We start from the raw sequence: 7054 nt of genomic DNA, 5'->3' as shown, positions 1-7054 counted from the left end.
CTGACACCATGACTCCATATTTGGTCATGAGTGACTCATCATGACATCATGGTGACATCACGCTGATGATGTATATAAGAAGCACAGTGACAATCTGTCAATCAAACCCCCCCCCCCCACAGGGAGTGCAGTGTCCACCCCCCCCCCCCCACAGGGAGTGCAGTGTCCACCCCCCCCCCCCCACAGGGAGTGCAGTGTCCACCCCCCCCCCCCCCACAGGGAGTGCAGTGTCGTCGCCCCCCCCCCCACAGGGAGTGCAGTGTCGTCGTACCCCCCACAGGGAGTGCAGTGTCCACCCCCCCCCCCCCACACACAGGGAGTGCAGTGTCGTCGTCGTCGTCCCCCCACAGGGAGTGCAGTGTCTCCCCCCCCCCCCCACAGGGAGTGCAGTGTCGTCGTCCCCCCCACAGGGAGTGCAGTGTCCACCCCCCCCCCCCCCCACACAGGGAGTGCAGTGTCGTCGTCGTCGTCCCCCCACAGGGAGTGCAGTGTCTCCCCCCCCCCCCCACAGGGAGTGCAGTGTCGTCGTCCCCCCCACAGGGAGTGCAGTGTCCACCCCCCCCCCCCCACACAGGGAGTGCAGTGTCGTCGTCGTCCTCCCCCCACAGGGAGTGCAGTGTCTCCCCCCCCCCCACAGGGAGTGCAGTGCCCCCCCCCCCCCACCACATGGAGTGGGGGGAGTGTTTTTCTTCATCTCCTTCAAATGTGTTTCAAAATAGCAGATCAACAAACTCACAACCGTCTCAACCAATCTAGTAGCATGCAGCCTGCCTGGTTACTGCTCCTAGTTAACGTAGGTTACGTAGGTAACCACGGTTATGTGAGCGATTGGATCACTCCAATATATGATAGTTCCGTCCGCAGGCGGAGCGTCGAGCGGACTTACCGATGATCCCGTGCTAACAGCCACGGGAAAATGACGTGTGAGTGAGGCACCGCCTCCCGAGGTTACTTTGCTCGCACACGTCATTTCCCCTTCCTCGTACCCTTTCCGAGGCGCGATAGATCACCGCGACTATAATTGGAGTGATCCAATCGCTCACATAACCGTGGTTACCTACGTAACCTACGTTATGTAGCGCTATATTGGATCACTCCAATATATGATAGTACACTACCAGATCAGTCGGGGACCTATCAATGAGAACAAGAGCCAGGCCCTCCCGGTGGGAGCGGCCAGCCCCAGCTCAATCACAAAGAGGGGCCCACTGTCTCCGAAGGAGCAGAGGCCACCCCTAAAACGGCTTGTTCCAACCGGTTCTCAGGGACCACATTGACGCGGTAGAACCTGGTGAAGGTACTAGGCGACGTCCAGCTGGCTGAGGCACAGATGTCCGAAAGGGGGACACCCTTAAGCTGCGCCCAAGAAGTAGCCATGCCCCGAACCGAGTGCGCCACCACCGCGGGCGGCAGAACCTGCCCCACCGAGTGGTAAGCACAGGCAATTGTATCAACAAGCCAATGTGAGAGTCTTTGCTTTGAGAGGCCTTGGCCCAAGACTCTATCACCGTAGCATACGAAGAGCTGATCAGTCAGTCTGACCGCCTTCGTTCGCACGACGTAGGCGTCCAGAGCCCTCACCGGGCAGAGGACGTGAGGAGCATCACCCGAGCCCTCCCCACTCAAGGGAGGGACATAGGCAGACAGGTGAAGAGGCCGATTCACATGTCCCACGGACAGAACCTTCGGCAGAAAGGAAGAATTGGGTCGCAAAGTAATACTAGATTTACCGGGACCCATCTGGAGACACTCTGCGCTCGTAGAGAGCGCATGGAGCTCCCCAACCCTCTTTGCAGAGGTGACTGCCAAGAGAAACGCAGTCTTCCATGAAAGGTGCTGAAGAGAGGCAGTATCCAGGGGCTCGAAGGGAGGCTTCCCGAGTGCTGAGAGCACCAAGCCAAGGTCCCACGTGGGGACCTGAAGAGCCTTCACTGGGTGGAGGCGCCTTACTCCTTTCATAAAGCGTGACAGCAATGGATGGTTACCCAGCCGTCCGTCAAAGCCATCAGAATGGCATGCAGAGATAGCGGCCATATACATCTTTAGAGTGTTGGCCGCCCTGCCCTCGTCCAGCAGTGACTGCAGAAAGTGTAGCACAATCTGAACATCACAGTGCTCCGGGTCAGCACCACAGGTCGCGCACCAAGTGCGGAACCGGCGCCAACAAACCTGGTATGTTGCAACCGTAGACGGGGCTCTGGAACTCTGCAACTTATGTAGAACTCCCTCTGGGAGACCTAGACCCGACCACCTGCGCCTCTCAGGGGCCAAGCCCATAGCTGGAGGCGATCGGGGCGGGGGTGCCACAGGGCTCCCTGAGCCTGCGAAAGCAGGTCGGGCCTCTGAGGCAACTGCCACGGTGTCCCCGCGACCAGAGACAGTAGCACCCTGAACCAAGGGCGTCTCGGCCAGCGTGGGGCTATCAGAAGCAACCGATGTCCCTCCCTCCCGACTCTGTCCAGCGCAGCCTGGATCAGGGGAAATGGAGGGAAGGCATAGAGCCGCGTCAGCGGCCAGTCGTGAGCTACGGCATCCAGGCCCAGAGGCCCTGGAGGATTTGCCAGTGAGAACCAACTGGGGCAGTGAGCGGTTTCCTGGGAGGCAAACAGGTCCACCTGTGCCCTCCAAAACCTGTTCCACAGTTGTTGCACGACCTGAGGGTGGAGACGCCAGTCCCCCTCTCTCGGTCCGTCTCTGGACAGCATGTCCGCTGCAGAGTTCTGGACCCCCGGGACATACGTGGCCCGAAGAGATGGGAAGTGAGCCTGAGCCCAAACTAAGAGCTCCCGCGTCATCTTGTGGAGACGGCGGGACCTCAACCCAGCTTGATGGTTGATGTAGGCTACAACCGAGGTGTTGTCTGACCGCACCAACACATGCCGGCCTTCCAGATGCCGAAGAAAATGCCGAAGCGCCAGGCACACAGCTCTGAGCTCCAGCACATTGATATGTTGGACAGACCATGGCGGACTCCAGCGGCCGCTGGCCGCCATGCCCCTGTACACAGCACCCCAACCTTCCAGAGAGGCATCGGTGCACACCAGTTCCCTGCGTGTCATCCTGCTGAGCGCCCTCCCTGACTCCAAGAAGGAGCGGGCACGCCACAGAGTGAGTGCGAGCACACAGGACTTCGTCACCAGGAGACGACGATGTCTGTGTCGCCGCCGATGCAGCTTGTGGGCATTGAACCAACGCTGCAGCGGCCTGAGATGAAGGAGACCTAAGGGGACCAGCGACGAGGCCGCTGTTAGCAGGCCCAGTAGGCGTTGGCAGTCCCCGGCGGACACTGTCCGTCCCAGGCGGAACCGGAGGAGAAAGGACAGAATCGTCTCGACTCTCTTGGCGGGCAGACTCGCCCTCATGAGAGATGAGTTTATAGCCATCCCCACGAAGAACACGTCTTGTGAAGGGGACACACGGCTCTTCTTCTCGTTCAGGACCAACCCTAGCTCCTGGATGTGTTTTAACAGGAGGCTGGTGTCCCTGGCTGCGTGCTCCATGGACGGAGCACAGAGGAGCCAGTCGTCGAGATAATTCAATACCTGAATGCCCATGGAGGAGAGGGGCTCCAGAACCGCATCCATGCATTTTGTGAAGGTGCGTGGTGCAAGAGAAAGCCCGAAGGGAAGTACCTGGTATTCGTAGGACTCTCCCTCGAAGGCGAACCGGAGGTATTTCCAGTGGCTTGGATGGATGGGCTCTTTCATGAGCCCACACTAGAAGCTCCCGCGTCATCTCGTGGAGACGGCGGGATCTCAATCCACCTTGATGGTTGAAGGCCACCACCGTAGTGTTGTCTGACCCGACCCACACATGCCGGCCTTCCAAACACTGAGGAAATCCCATAGAGCTAGGCGCACAGCTCTGAGCTCTAGGACGTCGACGTGTCGGACCATCCGTCCCAGGTGGAACCGGTGGAGAAAGGACAGAAGACTTTCACTGCTCTGTCTGTCCTGGCTTGGCCGGCACCTTGGAGCGTAAAGACCAAGTGTGCAACATAGGAGCCCAGCAGCATGGCTGCATTAAGGCGGGCCACAGCGGCCAGGACATTGACGTGCCGTTCAGGAGCTGGTGACTTGTCGACTCGTCGCAGGTCCCAGCAACCATCGTACTTCTCTACGGCGTCTGACAGCCGGAGTGCCCACAGCAGGGAGACTGCCACCGCCGGTGGGGTCTTGCCCATAATCTTCCACACTCACAGGTGGGAAGTGGCCATCCCGGTGCTGCACCGTCCCAGATGGGGGAGGCGATTGTCACCAGGGAAGGAGCCTTGTGGGTCGACGGCCTCTAGCCAGGATGCATAAAGCGAGCCAATAGAGCCCGTCAGGTCGCAGGCTCGACAGCGCAAGGGGAAAGGTTGACTACCTAGTCACCTCCCTACTAGGTCACGCCTAAATGTCGTCGGGATCGGACTCGAGCCCGCGACACGCTGTCGGGCCGGGATACCAGCCTAGATGCCTGGACCACAAGGCCGGCCCAGGCCAGAGTCCTGCCACCACTGGGTGTGCATGCTCTAGACCCAGGCAACACAGCAGACACAGTGCCCGATGGGCTGTGGCCAGCTCTAAGCTAACAAGCAGCGAAGGCTATCGCCAAAGCTAGACTGTATAAACCTGCATCACACGTCGTATATCAGCCTTCGGCTCATACGGGTGACAGGACAGAAATATAATATGTACAGTATATTACATATAAAGCTTTATCGCACTTATTCAGGCGATAGGACAGAAGTATAATATACACCGTCACTGATGTAATGTAACGTACACATACACATCAGACTTCACCACACACCGTATATCGGCCCTTGGCCTATACGGGTGACAGAAGTCAAATATATAGCATTTAAAGCTGCATCAAACACCGTATATCGACCCCTGGCGTATACGCATAATAGGGTAGAAGTATAATACATAGTTACTGTGTAACGTGCAATATACTGGCAGATAAACCTCAGCACCCACCGTATATTGGCCCTGGCCTATACGGGTGATAGTCTACAGACAACAGTCACCTGTCAGCTGTGCAACACAGGAACACATAAAGCTGTATCACGCACCGTACATTCGCCTGTGGCTTATACGGGTGATAAGACCTTATATACCCGGTTACCTGTATAACGTCTATAATATACAATATATGCTATATCACACACCATATATTGGCCTAGCTTTAGCTCATATGGGTGACAGCACAGAAAGAGTTAAATATACAGATAAACAGTTACTATTGAACTCACAAATGTATAAAGCTTTATCACACCGTACGTTAGCCCGTGGCTTATACGGGTGACAAGACAGAGAATATCATATACCCAGTTACCCTGTAACGTATATAATATACAACATATGCTATATCACACACCATATATTGGCCTAGCTTCAGCTCATATGGGTGACAGGCAGCACAGAGAGATAAATATACAGATGGAACAGTTACTATTGAACTTACAAATGTATACATAAAGCTTTATCACACCGTATATTGGCCCTTGGCTCATACTGGTGACAGCACAGAAAATATTATATACGCCGACACCCGTGTACGTATAGAATATATAGTATAACCATATCACACACCGCATACTGGCCCTCTTGGCTCATACGGGTGATAGAATACCAACAAGAGTCAACCGTGCAACGTATAAATATACAAGGCTGTACTACACAGTATATTGGCCCTTGGCTCATACTGGTGACAGCACAGAAAACATCATATACGCAGACCTGTGTATATATAGAATATACAGCGTAGCTATATCACACACCGTATACTGGCCCTGGGCTCATACGGGTGATAGAATACCCACAAGAGTCAACTGTGCAACGTATAAATATACAAGGCTGTACTACACAGTATATTGGCCCTTGGCTCATACTGGTGACAGCACAGAAAACATCATATACGCAGACCTGTGTATATACAGAATATACAGCATAGCTATATCACACACCGTATACTGGCCCGGCCTGGGCTCATACGGGTGATAGAATACCAACAAGAGTGAACTGTGCAACGTATAAATATACAAGGCTGTATCACACAGTATATTGGCCCTTGGCTCATACTGGTGACAGCACAGAAAACATCATATACGCAGACCTGTGTATATATAGAATATACAGCATAGCTATATCACACACCGTATACTGGCCCGGCCTGGGCTCATACGGGTGATAGAATACCAACAAGAGTCAACTGTGCAACGTATAAATATACAAGGCTGTATCACACAGTATATTGGCCCTTGGCTCATACTGGTGACAGCACAGAAAACATTATATACGCCGACCCATGTAATGACGTACGTATATACAATATAACTATATCACACACCGTATACTGGCGCTTAGCTCATACGGGTGATAGAATACCAACAAGAGACAACTGTGCGATGTATAAATATACAAGGCTGTATCACACGCCGTATATTGGCCCTCGGCTCATATGGGTGACAGCACACAAAGAGTTAAATGTACAGTTTCCATGTTAACTTCATAATATGTGTACATAAGTATAATATACAGTCACTTAGTTGCAATGTATAGTATAGAGAAACTGTGTCACACCACTTAGTAGCCTTGGGCTTTACAGGGGTGACAGAATACAAATAACCAGTTGCTCATGAAACTTACAAATGTACAAAGCTTTGATATCACACATGATAAAAGCCATATGATATACAGACACTTGTGTTAATGATATAGTATAGGAAGACCTTATCACACACCGTTTATTAGCCTTTGGCTTTATACGGAGGGACAAGACAGGACAAAACAAGTAACAATACTTTGTGTAGTGCTTGTGCAACTGCAATGTGAATTAGCACCGCAGCCAACTGAGCTCTCGATCTCAGCTGTGCCTGGTGTACTGCGTCATGTGAGCGGTCGATTTAATACCCGCGCTATTCTGACGGATTTAAATCACCACAGCTCCTCACGGAGAGCGAGTCACAGTAACGAGACGGGGGGAGCAGAGAACGCGTGGCGTCTCCTTCTTCCCCTGGGAGACGAGTCACTATAGCTGCCCAGTGGGCTAGCGAGACACGCTGCGC

Source organism: Protomyctophum bolini (genome assembly GCF_963924005.1).
Source record: "Protomyctophum bolini genome assembly, chromosome: 2".
Lineage (NCBI taxonomy): Eukaryota > Metazoa > Chordata > Actinopteri > Myctophiformes > Myctophidae > Protomyctophum > Protomyctophum bolini.
Note: the sequence above shows the minus strand (reverse complement) of the source record.